Below are 12,504 nucleotides of genomic sequence, written 5' to 3'. Positions count from 1 at the left end.
CACCGCTCGGTTATTCTGATAGTACGGAACGGGTCGCTTAAGTGGCCCGTGTCCGAAGTCGACCTGCGGCGAGGTGCGATCGCCCGGTCTACCCTCCGCGTGGGTACTTAGGTAGGTCGAATTTGGCGAGCAACCCTATCCCACGCGGGGGCTGATTGGCTCGATCGCGGTGAGACCGAAAGGTCCACCCGTGACTGGTTCCCGGCGTTAGTCCGAGAGGGTCACGACTGGATTGTCCGTCCGGTGGGCGACGTGCCGCGATTCGAGTTACGTGGCCGTCAGCACGCCGGCGGGCGCGAAAACCGCAACACTGGTGTCAGGTCGTGCGATACAAATTAATCGCCCTCCTCGCGGCACTGGTATTGGAGAGCGGGACAACAGGCTCTCCTGTCTGCGGCTAAATTCACGGGAATCGGTCCAGGGGTGAGAGAAGCGACCCCCGATTCCCTCCAAATTACGAGCGAGCGAAATTAACCCTTAAAGAGAAGCAAGATGGCGTCTCAAGGCGAGCGGGAGCCGGGGGTATTAGAAATGGATATAGAATGTGTAGAATCCATGGTCCAGGATGGAATCCCCGAGCAGGAAATGTTGATTGTGCAGGAACACGGACTCGCCCAACTGAACCCAGAGCCCGAAATAGGAGCGGCAGCGGCCGCGGTGTATGACACCTCCCCCCCCCCCTCTCCACCAAAACCCGCCGACCCTTGCCGAAACGGCTCACCCAAGCGCACCCGACATGGCCCAGCTATTCGCCATGCTGGCGGCAATGACAGCGAAAATGGATGCAAACGCAAATGAATTTATAAACGAAATGAAAAGCATGGGCAAGCAAATGAAAAAAGAAATGAAAGAACTACGGGGTGAGACGCAGAACATGGGCCGATGCCTGCAGGCGGGCATGAAGGCCGTGAGCAGGGAACTTAAAATGGCGACTCCACGTGTCGGAACAAACGAGCTGGAAGGTGCAACGGCTGACAGGCCCGCGGTGGAGGCGGGTAAGGAAAAAGTAATTCGGGAGACAAGAGACGAGGTGAAAGTAATTGCGAGGGAGAGAAAGAACAATTAATACGGAGAGCAAGGATGAGGTACGCGGAGATCGTGAAAGAGCAAGGAGTGAAAAACAGGGAAGGACGGGAGCGACTTAAAGAGAAAGCAAGGTTGACCTACATAAAGATAAGGGAAAGACGCCAGAAAGAAGCAGAGACCAATAAACACGATGAAGACGGGGTAAGTGACGCGCACACACACACGGAGGTAGTGGAGGACAATGGGGGTGAGCTGGCGGACTGTGTTGGGACCCAGTGCGAGCACCTGGGTGGCCTCCTCCAGGAACGAGGGGAGGGAGTATGCCCCCTTGAGGTGAGTCACGACCAGGTGAGTTCGGTCGTGCTTTGCGAGGTTGAGGGGAGGAGTGCTGCGAACGGGTGCTTGGAGAGCTTGGGGGGTATAGAGGCCCCGGAGACCCTTGTGGGGACACGAATCCCCAGTGTGGTTGTCCCTGTGTGTGTGGTGCAAGGTGTGAGTGCGGCACCGTGTGTGAGTGGTGTGGTGGCGATGGTGCCGGAGTGCGTGCTTCCCAGCACGCCGTGTGTGGATGAGGCACCGTGTGTGGAAGAGGCCGTGTGTGTGAGTGAAACGGCCAGTGTGGATGAGGAACCGCGGTTGAGTGCCCCCGCGTGTGTGGGTGAGGCACCGTGTGTGAGTGAGGCCGTGTGTGTGGATGAAACGGCCAGTGTGAGTGAGGCACCGCGGTTGAGTTCCCCCGCGTGTGTGAGTAGTATGGTTTGTGTGAGTAGTGAGGCACGCGTGAGTGAACGGCCGTATGCAAGGGAGACCGTGTGTGTGAGAGAGCGGTATGAGAGGGAGATGTCCGTTGGCATGCGGGAGCACGCAGCCGCGTCTCCCAGTGTGAATGTGATGGAGTGGACTGTGTGCGTCGTAACACGCAGGTGTGCGTGGGTCGAATGGCGACGACGGCGACAGAGGAAAGAAAGCCGAGTAGCGGCTGTAGCTATTTCGGGGACCGTGCCGGGTTCACCCAGCAGTGAGCACGCGGTCCGTGCTGTGCAACGCACGAGACCGCCACGTGCTCGCTTGCGAGTGTGAAGTCCCGGTCCGGAAACGCACGCGGTGGATTTGCCGATCCCGCGGACGGACAAAGTTTAGGCAGGTAAACGGATTTGGACCGGACGGGTTCTCCACGCGATCGTGTGTGTTAAGCTCCAACGGGCAAAGCACATGTGTTCGCGTGGGGAACCCCTCGAGACGTGGGGCTTGTGTTTTTTTTTTGCGCACGGTGACGTCATGGCTGCACGTGTGGTTGGAATCCGGCAGGAGGGGTATCTCTGCCGGATGGTACCGTCCAAGGAGGGACGAGGAACACGTGCAGCTGCATGACGTCACGGGCAGGTGTAAAGTGCGCGAGCTCTGAGTTGCCGCGCAGGTGCTGCGCATGAAAAAAAAAAAAAAAACAGCAAGCCTCACTTTCGGGTACACAGGATTCCTGGGCAAGGGGTGGAAGACCCCCTTGACCTAGGGCACAGGATGGAAACTAGTTAGGGGGAAGGGTTAGCTTAGCTAGACCGGCTCCATGGGGCAGGGGTAAGTCCTCATGGGGCCCGTGGAATGGATTAGTTAGAGGGATTTAGTGAGCTTTAGGTTGGGAAATAAAATGATTTATTTGAGGACATGGACAGACTTGTGAATGTGTAGAGGGGACGTAGCTTAGCTACGTAGGTTAAAAGGAACGTGCTGTAGTATAAGGGATGACGTGGGAGCACGAGTTAGTTAGGGGATGCAGATAGAAGGATGGCAGAGTTCAGCGGTGTGTGTGTTGAAAAGTTGTGAGGTGAGTACTTGCTGAGTGAGTGAGGCCAGCGGGTCTGTGTGAGTGGAGCGAATGGGGACTGCATGGTGCGATGAGTGATTGGGGGGAGGAGTGACTCCCGCCCAAGGGACCCCGGGGTCAGTATAAAGTGAGTTAGCTGGGTTAGTCAAATTGAAAAATGGAGGTCGTTTTGTTGTTGGTGGGAAAGTAGGCTCGAGACCCATTTGGAGGGGTGCAGGAGCCCTGTTGACGGGCTTGGGAGCGTGGCTGCGAAAGGTGAGTATCGCTGAGTGGGTACCCCGGGCACCAGGCTAGTCGGCCGTGGTAGGGCCAGGGCCCATGGGGGCCGGGATAGCGTAGTGGGCACGGGTGCGCCTGCTTGGTGCGGGGGCCCGGGGCGCCGTGGCCGCGTGGGCAGTGTTGTGGGCACGGGTGACCCTCGGAAAGGGGCCCGGGAGGCCGGCCTGCAACGTGTGCGTTTCAGGGGAGGTGCCATGGGGGGCAGTCCGCGGTGTTAGGGAGGTGGGAGGCTCGGAGGCAGTGTGGTGCCGGGGTGCCATAGCGGGAGAATCGGCAGAGGGTCGTGCCTGCCAAAGGGAGCCACGTGTCCCAGCCAGGAGACCGTGTGAGGGCACGGAGAGAAAATTGGGGGGCGAGGCCCGAAATTGTAAGGACACCAACACAGGCGACGGGAATCTGGGTTGTTAGAACCAATAGTTTAAGCGAGAGGCGCTTGTTGAAAGCCCCGGGGTAGTTTAACTGTTAAATGGATAGGGTAGATTAGGAGATGTACCCCTCCGCACCATCCATCCCTCGCTCGTTGTGGGCCGCTGGACCCACTTTGGGTTAGATCGCCGAACTCTGGGGAGGCCATTCTGAGGCTTCGTTGGGCCTCGACACAGGACGCGAGCTCTCCCTTGTTCCCCTCCGGGAAGGGAACGTAGGGGTTGGGAGTAGGCTAGGTGACAGGATACGTTAGCCGAACAAAGACGATAAAGGGGGTTAGGGGACGATTTATAGTGGGGAAGTAAAAATAGAAACAACAAAAAAATAAGTTGGGGCTAAATTGGGGTTTGACAAATTACGGGAGTGGGTATGTACAGTGACAGGCAAAGGCGATAGGTTGGGAGGGAGACAGGTAGGTAGGTCCGAGCCCGCCTTCCAAGTGGCCAGCACCACCGCACTCCCTCCACCAACCTCCACTGAACGGCAAAGGCTGGCCAACTTCATCGGCTGGCCGTGTTTTGCTTCAAGGCAGAGGCCGGCCAACTTCATCGGCAGCTGTTGTTTTGCTGCAAGGCCTGTGCCATCGGCTGGCCGTGTTTTGCTTCAAGGCCTGTGCCGGCCGGATCATCTGCAGCTGTGGTACTTCAAGGCCTGTGCCGGCCAGTTCATCTGCGGGCTGTGTTTGCCTGCAGCGGCCTTATTCTGCGGGCTGTGTCTGCCTGCTACCTTTGCCATGCCATGCCCACTGCCCATGTTCACCAGCCCCGTTCAATTTTTGCTTTGCCCCCCCTGTTCATTTCCATGTGCGCCAGGATCCGCAAGGCAACAGTTTGCAAGCTGCAAGAACTGCCCTGTTGGCAGCTACAACACGGGCCTGCAGTGGCGACCCGTGCACCGTGTTTGTGTTCATCCATCCATTCGTTGTGCTCATTGCGTGTGCCACTTGAGCTGGCACGGAGACTGCGTTGTGCAGCCCATGCACCGTTGTGGTTCACTGCGTTCAGTTAAAAAGGGAAGGCCTTGGACTGCGTGTGAGCAGCCAGCCACGTTCCCTGTCACCTGCATTGTTTGAGCCAGAGACTGCATGTGGGCAGCCTGGCTCCCTGCTAACTGCTTTTTTTTTTTTTTTTTTTTTTTTTTTTTTTTTTTGTATACCTTGGTCGAGGCTCGTATGAGAGCTAACACACAACTCACAGCAAGGAGGCATGAGACAAGAGGGGTGGGAGTGGGAGGGACAAAACATTGGGGAACAGACACAGGTGAACTGTGGAAGGGAGAGGGATGGGGATGGGACGGGGAACATGGCGAGGAGAAGATGGACATTACAGGGACTTTCAGGAAGGAAAGCAGGAGAATTGAAGGAAGTGGGCTTGGGTGGATTATCGGGGGTAGAAAAGATCGAGGATTTGGATGGGGGAAGATAAGAGGTGGTGGTGAACAGCTGTTTTGAAAGCCTGGAGGAAGAATGGGAAAGAATAGAGTGAGGAAGTTTATTCCAAAGGCGGGAAAAAGAGGAATGAAAGAGTGAAGATGAGCAGTGATTCGTGATTTTGGTAGTTTTACCAGAAGGGGGTTGTTGGCGGACCTTGAGCGCCCTGTGGAAATGTGGTTGGGACAAATCGCAGAGAGAGCAGGGGGAGCAAGGCTGGAGAGAGTCGGTAGAAGACAGAAAGACCACCGACCAACCTGCGGTGATTGAGTGAGAGGCCCAAAGACTCAGCTTCAGCGCGGAGATGCCAATGATCTTAAAAGCCCTGGTTTCGACAGCGTGAAGTCGAGAAAGGTGGGAGGCAGGAGCACCACCCCAGCAGTGAGAGCAGTACTCCATCAGGCTACGGACAAAAGCTTTGTAAGTAGTCAGGAGCTCAAGAGGGCCGAGGAAGGACTTTGCACGACGGAGGATTCCCAGTCGGCGACTGGCTTTTGAGGCGAGGTTGGAAATGTGACTTTCCCAGGAAAGGTCATGGCAGATAGTGAGACCCAGAAGCTTGAAAGAAAAGACTTCTTCCAGAGGATTGTTGAGAAAGTGGATGGGGGGGTTTTGTAAACGGTCCTTTCGAAGAGACATAGTGAGAGTGTGAGATTTGTGTGGATTGAAAGACATGTTCCACGTGTTGGACCAGTTTGTGATTTTATCCAGATCTGCAGTGAGCGAAGAAGCTGCTGCTTGCCGGTCTGAGGGATGACAGATGGTACGGCAGAGGGTGGAGTCATCGGCAAAGAGAAATCGAGGATTTTCCAGAGAGTCCGAGAGATCATTGATGAGATCATTTTGCAGAGTTCAGTGATCCTGGGCCATGGTTTAGTGTAAAATTTGTAAGTTAAGGTTAAGATGTACTGTAAATATGAGTGCGCCCCCCGGCATGTATGTCTTAGCGCCGGCAATTTTATTTAAGTCGTCCGTGTGAGTGAGTTTGTTTAGGTAGTTACGCAGCCCTCAGGTTATTTATTTTGGGGGACACGAATACCATGAATGTCGCACTCAGGGATCCGTAGGTAAAATGTACTAGGGGAAAACTACACATGATGGCACACGAAAATTTGACGACTCGGGACGAGTCTGTAAAAAAGGGGAGGGGGTAGTGTTGTGGTTACCAAATTCGCAAACCACCATTCAGGTCCCTTAGGTGAGGTATCTCGGTAAGTACATGTGTAGTTCGGCCCAAACCCGTTGTCTAGTGGGAATACATGTCATTTATGCGTGCTGCGACTCTTCAGGATAGCCGTTTTTCTTTTGCTATCTTTATTTTGGACCAACCGCCATGATTACCACCACAACCACAACATCAACCACCAACCACAACGCCGCTTCACCACAACCGCCACGACCTTCCCGTCACACCTCGCAACCGTCGCATCGCCACCGTTCTTGCCCCGCTGTGGGTACCGGTGTTGGACTCGTGCAGGGCGCGCGCCGAACAGCGTGTACAAAATCACGGATTTTGTGCTTCAAAAACGGATCAAAAACGACACACGCCCACTTTTTGCAGTCCAATCGGTGAGCGAGGGCGAATTGGCCCGCCCCAGGGCGATCGATATATGCAAATTTATGGATCAAAAGCCTTCACGCCCAATTTTTCTCGGGCCAATGGGGAGCGAGGTGAAAGGTCGAAGGGAGGGGGTCAAAGATGAGAGGGCGAAGCTACGGGGCTGATAAAAGGACCGTGTTCGTCAGTCCAGAGAGTCCAGAGGCGGAGAGTAGGAGAGTAGGAGAGTCGGAAACAGAGAGTCAAGACTTCGCCGGGCGGTGGAGTTGGCAGAAGGAGCTGGTCGTCGTGTGCGTTGGAGTCGGAACGGAGGGGACGGAGCTGTGGAAAGGCAGCGACACCAGACGAGGGGGTGCTCGCGTCGGGAGCTGCACCCCAGGGAGGCCGACAGCGCGACCTGGCCGAGGTGGAGACGCTCGTCGCGGGATAATAAAAATCCTCTATACCCCGAGCATCAGCAACCCCCTCCTGTTTCCCCCCGCGCTGAGATAGTGCGACCAAGGGGGCCCCTTTCCCACCCCCTACCAGACACTGTCCGCGAGGCCCGCGGAGTTGAGGCGCCATCGCCGCTCCGCGTCTCATCACCAGACGGGTAGGCGCGACCCGGTCTCTGCCCCAGGCCCGCCTCATCCTTGAGGGTATTCTTTTCCTTGGTTTTGGGTATGTGTTGTCGGCGCCGTCTGTGAAGTAGAATTGTATAAGTGTTGCCGTGTGCTCGGTAGTCGATATTAGCTCTGCATTGTGTTTTTGCTTTTACATTTGCTTTTTGTGTAAATTACATTTCCTTTTCTGTGTGCTTTTGGTGGAATTGAATATGTGTGCTTCCCGTGTGCCGCGAATAAATGTGCTTTGTGTTGAACTGTTTCCCGCTTCGCTTCGTCTTTTCCTCCATTGAATCCCCATCTTGCTTCACGTAAAGGGTTGGTAGTGGGCTGAATACGTCCGATAATTAATCGAACCGTCGAGGTCGACGATAACACCGCTCGGTTATTCTGATAGTACGGAACGGGTCGCTTAAGTGGCCCGTGTCCGAAGTCGACCTGCGGCGAGGTGCGATCGCCCGGACTACCCTCCGCGTGGGTACTTAGGTAGGTCGAATTTGGCGAGCAACCCTATCCCACGCGGGGGCTGATTGGCTCGATCGCGGTGAGACCGAAAGGTCCACCCGTGACTGGTTCCCGGCGTTAGTCCGAGAGGGTCACGACTGGATTGTCCGTCCGGTGGGCGACGTGCCGCGGTCGAGTTACGTGGCCGTCAGCACGCCGGCGGCCGCGAAAACCGCAACAATATATATATATATATATATATATATATATATATATATATATATATATATATATATATATATATATATATATATATTTGCGGTTCTATGAACCGCATGCCTCCAAGGCAATGGCACCCAACATACAGTGATCCCCAGGCAGTTATTTAATTAGTCTTCGTGCAGTCAGACCAAGCTGTTATATATATATATATATATATATATATATATATATATATATATATATATATATATATATATATATATATATATATATATATATATATATATATATATATATATATATATATACACATACAGACATACATAAATCCTGGTGTTGGCATAGTGGTTAGGGTAGCCGCTTGGGATCCAAAAGGCCCTGAGTTCAAGCCCCGTTGGCCGCTTAAATTAATACACACCACGGGGTTGACTCAGCTTGTCATCCTTCCGAGGTCGGCAAAGTGAGTACCAGTGTACTGGGCTGGTGTATACCCCGGTTAAAATAGGTGTACCATATCCCTGTGTCGTAAAAGGTGACCAGGGTTGCGTCAGGAAGGGCATCCGGCGTAAAACATGTGCCAAATCATTATGCGGATCATACAGATGATCCGCTGTGGCGACCCCTAACGGGAGCAGCTGAAAGAAGAAGAAGAATTGTTGTGGGCCGGGGGTCAGTGGCGAGAACGACCGTTAGGTGGGGAAGTTACGCTGTCTCCCACCAGACTCCCCAGAATTTATAGGCTGTCGCTCCGGATAACTCCGAAGCCGGTGGGTCGATTAATCGACCGTGAAACGCCAATATCTCGACCGCGTGGCGTAGGGTTAATTGTTTAGAACCCAATATACCTAAATAACCACGGCCTTGGCTACCGGGGATTCACGCCCTCGGCACGTCTTTCTCGAACCGGGTCACTCTACTGACTGCAGTAGAGTTCCAACTACCGACTACCAACTCCGGTTCGGTTGCAGCCGAACGGAAACTGCCAAAGCCGTGCCGGCTCGGATTAACGGATTATCGGGGATGAAACCCCATTTGAACTCAGACCCGGACCATGCTGGACCAAATAAAGAAAGGACGGAAACGAGCTGGGAACATTTCCAATAATTTATTTACAATAAAAGACAAGAAGGCAAGACTTGAAGCGAATATGCAGAGCAGGAATTTACAATGATTCAAAGCACTTACTCAATTCTACTTATAGACGGGCCCACACGCAGTCACACACACAAAAAGAAAAGAAACCCCGGAGTTTTTATTGGACCCTCCAGCCGATGAGAGAGACGAGCTGGGAGTCAGAGTCCGCATGGGTACCTGGCCGTTGGAGAAAGGGGTACTCTGTGCCGCGGCACCTGCCAATGGTCGTCGGCCTGGTCCCAGTCACACGTGGGGGACTCGTGGTTCGTGGCGGAGCTCGGGTGGTGAATGGTCGGGGTCCACATAACTCCTCCCCGTAACAGCCACCGTGATGAACGTGCCCACTCCAGAACTCCAGTACTTCTTCTCAGAGTGTGCTCGGGGATCTTTATCCGCCTCCTTCGTGAAACACACACAGCTCTCGCACTGCTCTGCTCTGAGACACCACCAGCGCCAACGACAAACGAGTCTGCTCGGGGATATATATCTCCTCCCACATGGGGAGGGGCCTTGGCGAGAATCTTCTCGCTGTCCGTCCCTCATTGGCCTATGGCCGTACCCTACCGGGGCGGAGCCGTGGCCCCTGTTCGGAGACCCCATATTCTCCACCTGGCTTTGCTCGCGAAGAGTAACAGGGTCAACGCTGAAAATGCCATACAAGAACTACGAGCCGAGGACTGGAACCACGAGCCCCCCCCCTCTCGGCAAGTCAAGGTACGAGCAGCCAACGGGTGGTGATGGTGCGTGATGGGCAGGTTGGGTCATGCAGATGGGATGGTTGTTGGTTGTTAGATGGCTTGTTGGAGGGTTCGTTGGATGTAAAACCTAACGAAAGACGTCACAACGCACTCATTTAATCCTCCCGCAAAACAAAAGGACGGGGTCCTGACTACACACGTACTTACTGGCATAACCAACTTTGGGACCTGAATGTTGAGTGCGCATGGTTTCCAGATTCGTACCAATATATAGTATGTATACATATATTTATGTATGTATATATATATATATATTGTTGTGGTTGAGGTAATTCGCAAACCACCATTCAGGTCCCGTAGGTGAGATATCTCTGTAAGTACATGTGTAGTTAGCCCCAAACCCGTTGTTTAGAGGGAATAAATGTGATTCATTCGGGCTGCGACCCTTTAAGATAGCCGTTTTTCTGTTCTATCTTTATTTTGAACCAACCACGTCTCAACCGCCATCACACAACAACCACCAACCGCAATGCCGCTTCACAACAACAACAACAACGCCAACAGCCATGACCTTTACCTTCACAACTCGCTCTCGCAATCATCGCATCACCACCATTCCAAGCGTCACCGTGGCCAGGGACTGCCACTTTAGACCCTCCTCCACCTTCACCTCTCCTCCTTCTACCGCCATTCCTGCACCGCTTGTGGGCGTCGAGCTTCAGGCTGTCCTGGCCTCGTGCGGGACACGCGCCGAGCCTCGGGTGCAAAAAGCGGCCTTTCCGAGGGGAAGTCGGATCAGGAATGATACACGCCCACTTCCGATCCCTCCAATCATTAAGCGCGGAGCGATTTGGCCCCGCCTCCAGGCGCGTCGGAGTAGAATCGATATATGCAAATTCGAGGATCAGGGGAGGTTCACGCCCACTTTTCCTCCGTCCAATGGGCGAGCGTGGCTCCGCCTCCGAGCGCATCCTGATCCGGAAATTTGCGTATGGTTTCTCCTGCCGCACTATAAAGCGCCAAGCGCGGGGCGAATTCAGTCAGTTTCTGTTTCGGGCTCGGGCGAGTTGGAGAGGTGTGGCGGCGGCAAAGTGTGGCAGCAGCAGTCAAGACGGGTCTGGAGGAGAGTCTTTCTGTCGGGGTTCGGAGTCTGTCGGGGAGCTGCAGAGAGGGGAAGCCGGGAACGCGGTCGAGGGCGCAGTGGAGTCGCTCGTTGCGGGACCCAAGCAAGCCAGCTATCCTCTTTCCCCAGAGCATCAACAACCCCCCCTGTTTTCCCCCCGCGCTGAGATAGTGCGAAAAGGGGGCCCCGTTCTCACCCCATTCCAAGCAGTGCCAACGAAACCCGCGGAGGAGCGCGGAGTCGAGGCACCGCCGCCATTTTGCGGCTCATCACAAGACGGGTAGGCTCCACGCGGTCTCGGCCCCAGGCCCGTCTGCCCCCTTGTCGTAGAGGGTGGCCCCTTTTCTTTTGCTTTTGAGTATATGTGTTGTCGGCGCCGTCTGTAAAGTAAAACTGTGTAAGTGTTGCCGTGTGCTCGCGTAGTCGGTAGTAGATCTGCATTGTGTTTCTTTTGTTGCAATTGCTTTTGGTGCATAATTGTTGTGTTTCTTTTACATTTGCTTTTGGTGCATAATTGTTGTAATTGTATATGTGTGCTTTCCGTTTGCCGCGGAATTAATGTGCCTTATGTTGAACTGTCTTTCCCGTTTCGCTTCGTCTTTTCTTTAATTGAATCTCCATCTTACTTCACGTAAAGGGTTGGTCATGGGCTAAATACGCCCGATAATTAATCGGAACCGTCGAGGTTGACGATAACACCGCTCGGTTATCCCGATAGTACGGAACGGGTCACTTAAGTGGCCCGTGTCCGGGGTCGACCTGCGGCGAGGTGCGATCGCCCGGTCTACCCTCCGTGTGGGTACTTAGGTAGGTCGAATTTGGCGAACAACCCTATCCCACGCGGGGGGGGGGGGGGGGCGATTGGCACGATCGTGGTGAGGCCGAAAGGCCCACCCGTGACTAGTTCCCGGCGTTAGTCCGAGAGGGTCACGACGGAATTGTCCGTCCTGTGGGCGACGTGCCGCGATTCGAGTTACGTGGCCGCTCGCACGCCGGCGGGTGCGAATTCGCAACAATATATATATATATATATATATATATATATATATATATATATATATATATATATATATATATATATATATATATATATATACAAACACTGGTTAATGATACACCAACACCTTTGTGATTGGTGAGGTGGCCAGATCGTATCTGGAACCCAAAAGTGCCATCTGCCACATGGAGACATTGTTTTGCCTTACCAATCACAACCAGGAGGCATCACTGTTATTTTAAGCAGTTGGGAGTTCTTGGAATGCGATTATTGAAGTTCGTTTATCTGGACAAATCCCGTGATGGTACCGTCATGACCATCATGACTGCAAACCCAGAAGGGCCTCTATCAGTGCAACAATGTCAAGGTCAAATGCTGTCACCGCCTCTAACTGTTTGAGGATGCAATATCGTATCTGGAACCCACAAGTGCAGTTATTCAACTTTATATTTCCCCAACCCCAAAATCTGGTCCCCCAGATTGGATTCGGGTGTCCGTTTTTATGAGGTGATTACTACCACCAAGCTGTGAGTCACGGATTGCTTTCAAAGATTTTTTTTCATCAATGAATATAGGACTTTCAAAAAAACCATAGTGAGAATTTGCCACTCCAGGTGGTACCAGTTGATGAAATTTTGTGGTCTGGCTCATGGATTAAATGATTCACAAAATATGTTTGCAAGTATAGGATTACATAAATTGTTGCTGCAAAGATATGGGGGAATTACGGATGGTTAGTCAGGA

General features: G+C 53.2%; 1 protein-coding gene across 8 annotated transcripts in view; it reads left to right on the top strand.

The window, feature by feature from the left end:
• Positions 1 to 12,504, top strand: part of UBASH3B (ubiquitin associated and SH3 domain containing B) — a 47,808-nt gene that overhangs the window by 10,978 nt on the left and 24,326 nt on the right. The window lies entirely within an intron of this gene.

The sequence above is a fragment of the Eptatretus burgeri genome, chromosome 16 (assembly GCF_056783735.1).
Source record: "Eptatretus burgeri isolate ZD-2024b chromosome 16, Ebu_testis_v1, whole genome shotgun sequence".
In the NCBI taxonomy this organism is placed as follows: domain Eukaryota; kingdom Metazoa; phylum Chordata; class Myxini; order Myxiniformes; family Myxinidae; genus Eptatretus; species Eptatretus burgeri.
Note: the sequence above shows the minus strand (reverse complement) of the source record. Positions and strands in the feature narration are given on the sequence as shown.